Source organism: Diadema antillarum, unplaced genomic scaffold (assembly GCF_040938485.1).
Source record: "Diadema antillarum isolate AM-2024a unplaced genomic scaffold, OU_Dant_1.0 seq00001055_RagTag, whole genome shotgun sequence".
NCBI lineage: Eukaryota > Metazoa > Echinodermata > Echinoidea > Diadematoida > Diadematidae > Diadema > Diadema antillarum.
Window position 1 is genome coordinate 82,402 of NW_027271883.1, and position 9,137 is coordinate 91,538.

General features: G+C 39.0%; 1 long non-coding RNA gene across 1 annotated transcript; it reads left to right on the top strand.

Moving 5' to 3' along the window:
- Positions 1–2,242: 2,242 nt before the first annotated feature.
- On the top strand, positions 2,243–8,547 carry LOC139743170 (uncharacterized). Its single transcript, XR_011711737.1, has 4 exons — positions 2,243–2,487; positions 6,166–6,404; positions 6,695–6,874; positions 8,182–8,547. It is a non-coding gene; the product is annotated as an uncharacterized lncRNA (long non-coding RNA).
- Positions 8,548–9,137: the final 590 nt, after the last annotated feature.

Genomic DNA, 9,137 nt, shown 5'->3' on the forward strand with positions numbered 1-9,137 from the left:
GAGGCATTTTTACGCTGATTTCGAGCGGGAATGGGATAATTTCATGAATCACATCGGCTGTAAATCTTATACAATTTATGATTGTAGCGCCCGAAAGGATTAAAATGCGTTATTTTCTTTCGAAAATCTCTTCGCGTTTTGTACATCCGTTCTTGAAAAATAAGCGACAGGAATGAATCTAGAAGGTTGTGATTCTTTTTACACATCAGATCTGTTCCTAATAGACCATTCTGAAAGAAAGAAAATGTTCATTGTGAAATGCGTTGTTAAAAATTGTGGTTATGAACAAACCCAGATCTATTCAAATTGTTAAATGCGTTAATTTCTTTTTCTGAACACCGACTAGGTAGCTTAACATGCGTTATTCAACTATTTTTACGCTACTGTCCACCGGCGAGATCGCGATGATTAGAGTAACATAACATTATGTGTCGTTTATCGTAACTTGTGGGATTTCTTTTTTTTTTTTACGCTGTTGGTGCCCAGCGGGAATGTGATAATTTCATAAATTATTTCGGCTGTCATCTCATACAATGTATCATCGTTGCACCCGAAGGGATTGAAGATGCGTTGTTCATTTTCTTCTGAAAATCCCTTCGCGTTTTGTACATCCCTTCTTGAAAAATATGCGACATGATTGAATTCAGAAAGTTGTGATCCATTTTACGCAAATCTGTTCTTCGTAGACCATTCTGAAGGAAAGAAATATCTGCATTGTAAACTGCGTTGTTAAAATTGTGATAATAAACAAACCCAGATCTATTCAAATAGTTAAATGCGTTTGTTTCTTCTTCTGAACACCTATTACGTAGCTTAACATGCGTTATTCAACTATTTTACGCTACTGTCATCCGGCGAGATCGCGATGATTTCAGAGTATACGTGCGACGTTTATACCTTAACTTGCGAGATTAGGTTATAGGTTACGTTGTTGGTGCCCATGCAGCGGGAATGCGATGATTTCATGAATCATTTTGGCTGTATAATCTCACACATATCGTTGCGCCCAGGATCAAAGATGCTTCTTTATCTTTTCCCGAAAATCCCTTCGCGTTGTATACATCCATTAAATTAAATAGAAATGCGACAGGATTGCGTTATTTAACATTTTTTACGCTACTGTCAACCGGAGAGATCGCAGTTGTATTAATTATTTCAGCTATAATCATATATTCGTACAATATTTTTGCTAACCAGCAAAAGAACTGGAAGTCGGGACTACAAATGTTACCTCCATTTTCTTATTTGGCACCATGACATAATCTGGTCTTGACTTCTATCCGTTCTCCGTTTCTTTTTCGCAAACACTGATTACTCGGGGCTTACAGCCAAACAAGATATAGGTCCCGTCATACTTCTCTTTAATCAACCCCATTTCGATTTCGATTTTGACCAGTTATCACTACATGTAATTATTGTGTTAACACCATGTATTTTGTGTTCCACACATTGTAAAAAAAAAGTTAAAGAACTGGTTTGATTTCTGTTACAATGCTCATGAGAAGTATGGAAAATAAATGAATTTAATTGAATTGAAATGGAAAGGTTAATGTTGAGTTTTACACGCATTCCAATTTTCATATTAGCCACGAGTGTCGCCTAATAAAAAGTTGGAGTGCTTTTTTTGCTTGTTGCATTGTGGGCTGACCTAAAAAAATACGCACACGAAATGATTATGTTTGATAATTAATAGTAGGAAGATCTGATGGTATCTTATTGCATTTTTTTTTTCAAAGAAACATGGAAGGAACCGCGGTCTCTGCAAAATGGGAAAAACATGGGTGGTGTAAATTCGAAATTCCGTGTTTGAAAAGCGGCAAGTCTACAAAATGGTACCTCGTTCACCTTGCCTACTAGCTATTATGCTCATCCTAACAGAATTTTGTAAGCATGACTACCTCCGTGTCTCAGAATAACGTGGCACACAGGGGATTTCCACCATGGCACATAAGGAGTTGAAATCCGATCAAATTTCTTATGTTTTATTCTATCATGATGCGCCGAAAATGTACTAACCGGATCTCCGATAGCCCCCCCCCCCCCCCCCCCCCCCCATTCGTGTCTACTAGTATTTTGTGGCGCCAATCGAGTGCACGTGTGATCGCCAGCCCGCGCGCACGCACATATTGCTTCTATGACCACTGAGTGGGGTTATACATGTAGTAGCTACGCGCGCGTGCGTGCGCGCACACTCGCGATGCGAGTACAGTGCATGTATTACGCAACGAGTCGAGTACCGCCGTTGAGTTGCATTTTCAAATTCTGTAAAACGTTACGCGTACAAAGCAAAATGGCAGCGCAGAGAATGAAGAAATTTTATGCCTTGTGACTGTGATGACAGCGTTGGAAAAGGTCCTGTGGTGGACTGGATAAAGGACAATGCCCAATATTCACGTTGTTGTTCCCATGAGGAAGTGACTGTAGTATAATGGGGCAGCGGAAAATCTGCATCAACACATCAAGCAAAGCTGCTTGCAGCTAAAAATGGTAAGTTACGTTCAACTGTATACCCTACATGTTGATTGTGTGTATGATTGAGGGTACCACCTATCGTCACCCTATTGGATTTGTAGCTTGTTTATTCCAAAAATATATTACAAATTCGCCTAAATCTTACCTCAAATATGCCATAAATACTACAGTTTCGAATGTCGTGACCGTCTTGTTGGTTTTAAATCTCCGTTTTAAAATAGCGCAATTTTAGTGCACGCAATCCGTTTTCTTCGCGCAACGTTAGTTCTAGCGATCGGCAACCCTCCCTCCATACACTGTAGGTAATACACGTCAATTTCACAGCCATGCGTCGTTACTGAGCGCATGTGTAATGTGTAATTGAAACATGTCTAGGGCTACTACTAGTTTGGTTTGTTAGTTTGTTTGTGAGTTTGATTTGCGTTTCTTCGTTTTTATTGTTTTCAAAGCTAATGACACTTACTGTAATCCCGCGCATACTTTTTCGTTCGTACGCAAACAGCTGATATAAATTTGACTGTTAGATTGACCAAACCTCCCAGGCGGAAAATATTTTTATATAAAAAGGCAGAATTTGAAGAAATTTCTGAACTCATGAATGAGTTCAATAGACTTTTAACTGAGGAACATCTTCAAGTTTCAGATGTTAATAGTTTATGGGCTGATTTTCAAAGAACCCTTCAAGCAGCTATAGATAAATATGTTCCATCCAAATGAAGTTCTATCAGATATAATTTGCCATGGGTAAATCAGTCCATCCGGCGTGAAATACGAAGGAAACAAAGGCTTTATAATAAAGCTAGGAAATCTGGAAGTAGTAAGGATTGGGAAAGTTTTAAATCACTCCGCCGATTAATTGATAGAAATATTCGGAAAGCCCACAATCGGTATGTGAATGATGTCATAGGAGAAAGTCTCAAGAGTGATAACACCAAACCCTTTTGGAAGTTTATCAAGAACACTAGACAAGAGGTTTTTGGAATCTCCTCTCTTCGTTCTGGGGGTACAATGGTATCAACTGCAAGAGACAAAGCACAAGCACTCAATCAACAATTCTGTTCAGTTTTCACCAAGGAAATCCCAGAAGAATATCTTGATATAGATCACCACAACATACCAGATCTACCAAAACTCACCATATCAGTAGCAGGAGTTCAGAAACTTCTAGAGGAGCTACAACCGAATAAAGCAACCGGACCAGATCAAATTCCAGCCAAAATACTCAAGAGTTGTGCCTCAAGTTTAGCTCCGGTCTTGCAAAAGATCTTCCAGAAATCTGTCGATACAGGAACTCTCCCAGAAGGATGGCTTAAAGCCAATGTAGTCCCAATCTACAAGAAAGGGGAACGTACAAATCCTGAGAACTACAGGCCGGTTTCACTCACTTCCATCCCATGTAAAATTTTGGAGCATATCATCTTCCGTCATATCAAGGACCATTTGGATGCCCATGATGTCATCACTCACCATCAACATGGATTCCGACAAGGCAGATCATGTGAAACGCAACTTGCAGGTTTAATTAATGACCTAGCAAGAACCCTTGATGCTAGGAGTCAAACCGACCTCATCATACTTGATTTCAGCAAGGCGTTTGACAAGGTCCCCCATGGGAGATTACTACGCAAGCTTGAACATGTTGGTATTAACAACAACAACAACAACCTCCTTCACTGGCTGAACATGTTCCTTACTAACAGACATCAGCGCGTTCTCCTGGAGGGAGCAGAATCCCAGGAATCTCCGGTGACATCAGGGGTACCACAGGGAACGGTTCTGGGGCCTTTATTGTTTCTCATGTACATTAACGACCTACCGAACGTACTTCAGTCTAAGGTACGACTTTTCGCAGATGACTGCATAATATACCGGGAAATATGCAATGATCAGGATGCAAAAGCTCTTCAAAAAGACATTGATTTATTATGCTTGTGGGAGTCACAATGGCAGATGTCCTTCAATCCGTCAAAATGCTTTGCTATGCATGTTAGTCACAAAGTCAAACCTATTATCACGCCATATACAATGAAAGGAAAACAGCTACAGCAAGTAAGCCACCACCCATACTTAGGTGTTGAGATAAGTAAAGATCTCACTTGGTCACACCACATTAACAAGATTACTACAAAGGCAAACCAAATGCTGGGTGTCATCAGAAGAAATCTCCATTCGTGTAATAAATCAGTTAAAGAAACAGCCTACAAAACGCTGGTTCGCCCAAGGCTTGAGTATTGTGCTTCCATTTGGGACCCTCATCAAGCTACAAGAAAGAGGAGCATTGAGGCCATTCAACGCCGGGCTGCTCGTTTTGTCGTAAACAATTATGACAAACGATCCAGTGTCACATCCATCTTATCCAAACTCCAATGGGAAACCTTGGAAAACCGCCGTACCAAGTTCCGATTGATTGCCATCTTTAAAGAAGTACACAATATTACCCCATCAAATGTTCATCTACGTCAGAGACCCGGCTCAACACGGCGACAAACAGGCAGCCATGATAAATACGCAGGGAGCCAGGGTGCCGATGTCAAGCAGGTACCCTGCCGATAGGTGGTACCCTTACCATAAGATATAACGTTAGAATCTATTTACATGTATGTTAAGTTCAGCCGGGGGAGTTTTCAGCCGCCTCTAGACTCTACAATCAACTTTGCATCATACCTTTGCCCAGATATCCTGAATAGTAACCACCTAAAAACCTATGTCACATCCATAGCCACAACTACTGACTGGGAACCTGGCTGTACTATTAGATCGTTCAGACCTAAGTTGACCTTTTCCTCATTTTACTTTCAAAAATGAGAATTTGGACACAGAGGCTCAGAATTTAATTTTGCACTTCCTTACGCGTGCAGCTAACTGTAAGGAGACATACGTTTAGATTTAAGACATTCCTTGTCAAATTCCTTATGATTGTGACAAAAGTTCTTGTCAACTAAAGGCTAAAGCTCAGTCTAACCGTTAGGATACACCTCTTCACTCCATCACAAGCATTTTGCAAGTAACTTTCTGTGAGATTTGTGGGTTTAACCACTTGGCTGCGGACCACGTAATATCCTTGGCAACATTCCATTGTGTGCTGAGCATGTAATATAATATTACGTCTTCATATAATGTGCAATTTGAAGCCTCAGCGCTGTGCTACCCCTACCCCTATGACATGATTGAATGTACGGGCAACAGGTGCCCCCAAAATCAGTGATTTAGCTGTGATTTGTGAGGGTTTTGATTGGTCTCCAAGGTGAAAGTTTCTATAGAGTCTCAATTCAAAATGGCGACCTACAGTGGGAAGAAGGGTTTTGATGAATCTTTTGATGATAGTAAGTAAAGCTGCTCTTTGTGAAGGATTTGTGGAGGTATCGCAGATCAGGAGAGGATGATGCCTCACTATTTCATATTTCAAGCAATATAATCTTGGCCAATCTTTCGCCTTCTGGAAGGCATGTTTTGAGATACACATGCATTATTATGCATCAGCACCCAGGTGTTCAGTGTGCGTAAAAGCCTGCTGCAGTCCAGTGGTTAATTGTTTCATCCATTGTGAAGCATTATTATTATTATTATTATTACTTATAGTGCGCTTTTCCCACAAGGCCCAAAGCGCTTACAATCAATTCAAAATATGCACGACAGTATGCACGACAGTACGTCTTTAATCTTTTGAATGCTTTTCTTCATCTGCATTTTCAGATCAGAGGATGTTCACTCTCCATAGGCTTGAAGTATTGGAGAGGCTAGACCAACATGAGCAGGTGTACATTCAAATTGCAGAGCGCCACCACAGCAGGTTGCTTTACCAGTAAACATGGAGATTGGTGAGCTGAGGAGACTACGATGCCGCCATTACCCCCTCGAGAGTAAGGCAGCTTTCCAGGAGCTCGACAGCCTTCTAGCTTCTGGAGATTTCTTATGCTGGTAGAAAGATATTGGTGAGCAAAATACTAGTATTCGAAAGTGTTGCCTATATGTGTCATTTTTCTTTCCCTTGACCTCTGTCCTCTGTAATCTGTTGTTAGTTTTTAACCAAATCAATTCAATAACAGTGAACATAGTGTTTATATGAAATTAAATGTCACATAAAATGAGAAATGAGATTTGAATGTTTTTTTACATGTATAAAAAAGTAAGGAATTAATCATTTGTCTTGTCAGCTGCTTGTTTATGTTTAGTAAATTCTCTTATTTTATTTAAGGATTTGATCTTTTCAACTCTTTTTCAGACATGCATCCTCAGAATCAGTGGATCCTAATGGCAGGCGGTGTGCGGCAACTCTCTGGAGAAGATTGTGGGTCATGAGATCAGAAAGACCTGCATGGCAACAACAGGTCGAGCATGAAGGGGACATCTTCGTTTGCAGATTTACAAGGTTGCCATGCTTTCGTCTCAAGTACTATTTTCAGTAAGTCAAGCCAAGCCCTCTTCAAAAACAGAATTACTTTCTTAGCCATTTTTTTTTAATTTCCACATTCAAAGTCTTTTTTTTTTTCCTTCGTTTTTATAGGATACAGAGCTCTATCATAAAGTTTTGGTTGAGACTTGGCTTAAGGTTTTTGTCATGTTTTTGTTTTTTTGTGGGATAGTGAGAAACCTCTTGTAAAATACAACTGTATGAAAGACCATGTAGTTTCATGGGGATTTCATTTTTTTTTTTTTTTTTTTTTAATGAAAATCAATTTTGAAATGGCTGGGATGTCCAAAACAGAGCAATCCTATTAGAGCGTGGAATCCAAATTTTATTACAATCTTTCAGTTGTACTTTTTGGATTTTGTAGCTATTCCATATCCGATTTCCATCAAATAAACTTTGAATTCTTCTTACCCCTAACCAGGCCAGGCCCTTTTTAGTGTTCTGTGGCCTGGAGGGGTTGATTCAATTACCCCCCCCCCCCCCCCCCCCCCCCCCGAGATCTCAGCGTTTGATTGCACAATCGCTATGAAATTTGGCTTGTTCATTACCCGTGGTGTAATCTACCAAGCTATACAAAAAGAAATGGAAATTTTCGTCATACAGTATATGCATAAAATCATGCATTTTGCTCCCTATCAGATATTAAAGCTCCTAGAATCCTATTTTTTGGTGAAAACATTCTTTGTGGCATTTCTAACAAAGAATTTGAAAAAAAAAATAGTATCAAAATCAATTTCTTCAGTATTTTATTGTTGTATTAATTTCTTGGTAATCTTAGGTGCATGTATTTTTTTGTTTTTTCGGCCTGTTGATTTATCATTTTTTTCCCACAGAATTTATGTCAGAACCCATTTCAAGCATTATCATGATAAAATTAATTAGTTTCAGCCCATGAAAGTGAAAATGATTAGATTGTGTTTTCTCTTCTTATTCATAAAGATATAAATATCTTTATGAATAAGAAGAGAAAACTCAATTTGCATAGACTTTATACACAAAATCACGTTTTGAGCCATTTTCAGTCTGACAGGCATACATAAAACGTCATGCAGCGTCATGACAGTATCAAAAGATGTGCAAGACTTCAAAGTAAAAGTCAGGGAACGATGCAGTCAAAAAATTTCATGTGGCGGAGTAGTCGCCAAAATGTGGAGGGGGAGGGGGTTGATTCAATATCTGGATACTTGGAATAAAATTTCCATGATGTTTCATTTTTTCAATCTTGAAATACATGTATGTATACACAGGTATGTACTGACAATTTAGCATTTCTTTTTCTATCATCTTTTCTACTGCAGACATGATACATTCGTATGCACAAGCAAAGGGATGCAAGATACCAGCGAGAAAGAGACCACAAACTGGGCTTGCCACTGGATTTCCAACTCGCGTGATCCTAAAGGAAACATGCAGACGAGGAGGAGGACAAAGAGTGTGCAAGAGGCTCCAGCTGGAAATTAAGAAAAAGATTGACTGTCGCCTTTGTGATTGTAGACTATGGTGGGACATTTATCACATTCAGTGACATTTCTTCTCTCTTTTTATTTATAAATGAGGAGAATGTTGATTGTGTTATCTTGAATGAAAAGGAAAAGTGTCAGGATCAAGTCGGCTATGTACTACTACTTGGACTGTAAAATCAAACCAAGTATTGGAAATTTTTTCATGCATCATTTTTATTTATATGATCATCATTGAAAATACATATAATTCCTTATACATGTACTGTATCATGATATTGACAGAACATTACAATTTTTTTTCTTGCATGCATTGTGAATATGTTCCTTCATTTGCTGGACTTTCTATAATAAATAGTTTAAATTTTATGCTACATCAAGTCTACTCAGATTTAAGTTCTTTGTGTTCTCTACTCCTCTCAACTTAACTTTACATTAGGATTGCATGTTTTCGTAATACATGTACATCATATTGATCATTATTCCTGTCAGCGCTTGAAGTGTCATCTCTTGTGCCAACAAACCGTTTCTGTAATGTATTACATAACAACTTACGGATATTTCTTTTCCAACAGCCTAGAAATGAAGCATATCATTCACCTGCTCCCTTCCTCCGAGTTCCACAGACATGAATTCCCCTGGCTGTTGCTGGTTTGGGCAAGCCTTCAGTCAAGCTTTGTGGTTGTTAAGGTTCAATTTTGTGAAGAAAGCATGCATAAAATCTGACTAAATTGCAGAAGCGGTCTGTTGTAATTCATCTTCATACATTTACTGTATGTTTTTTGTTATTTCAT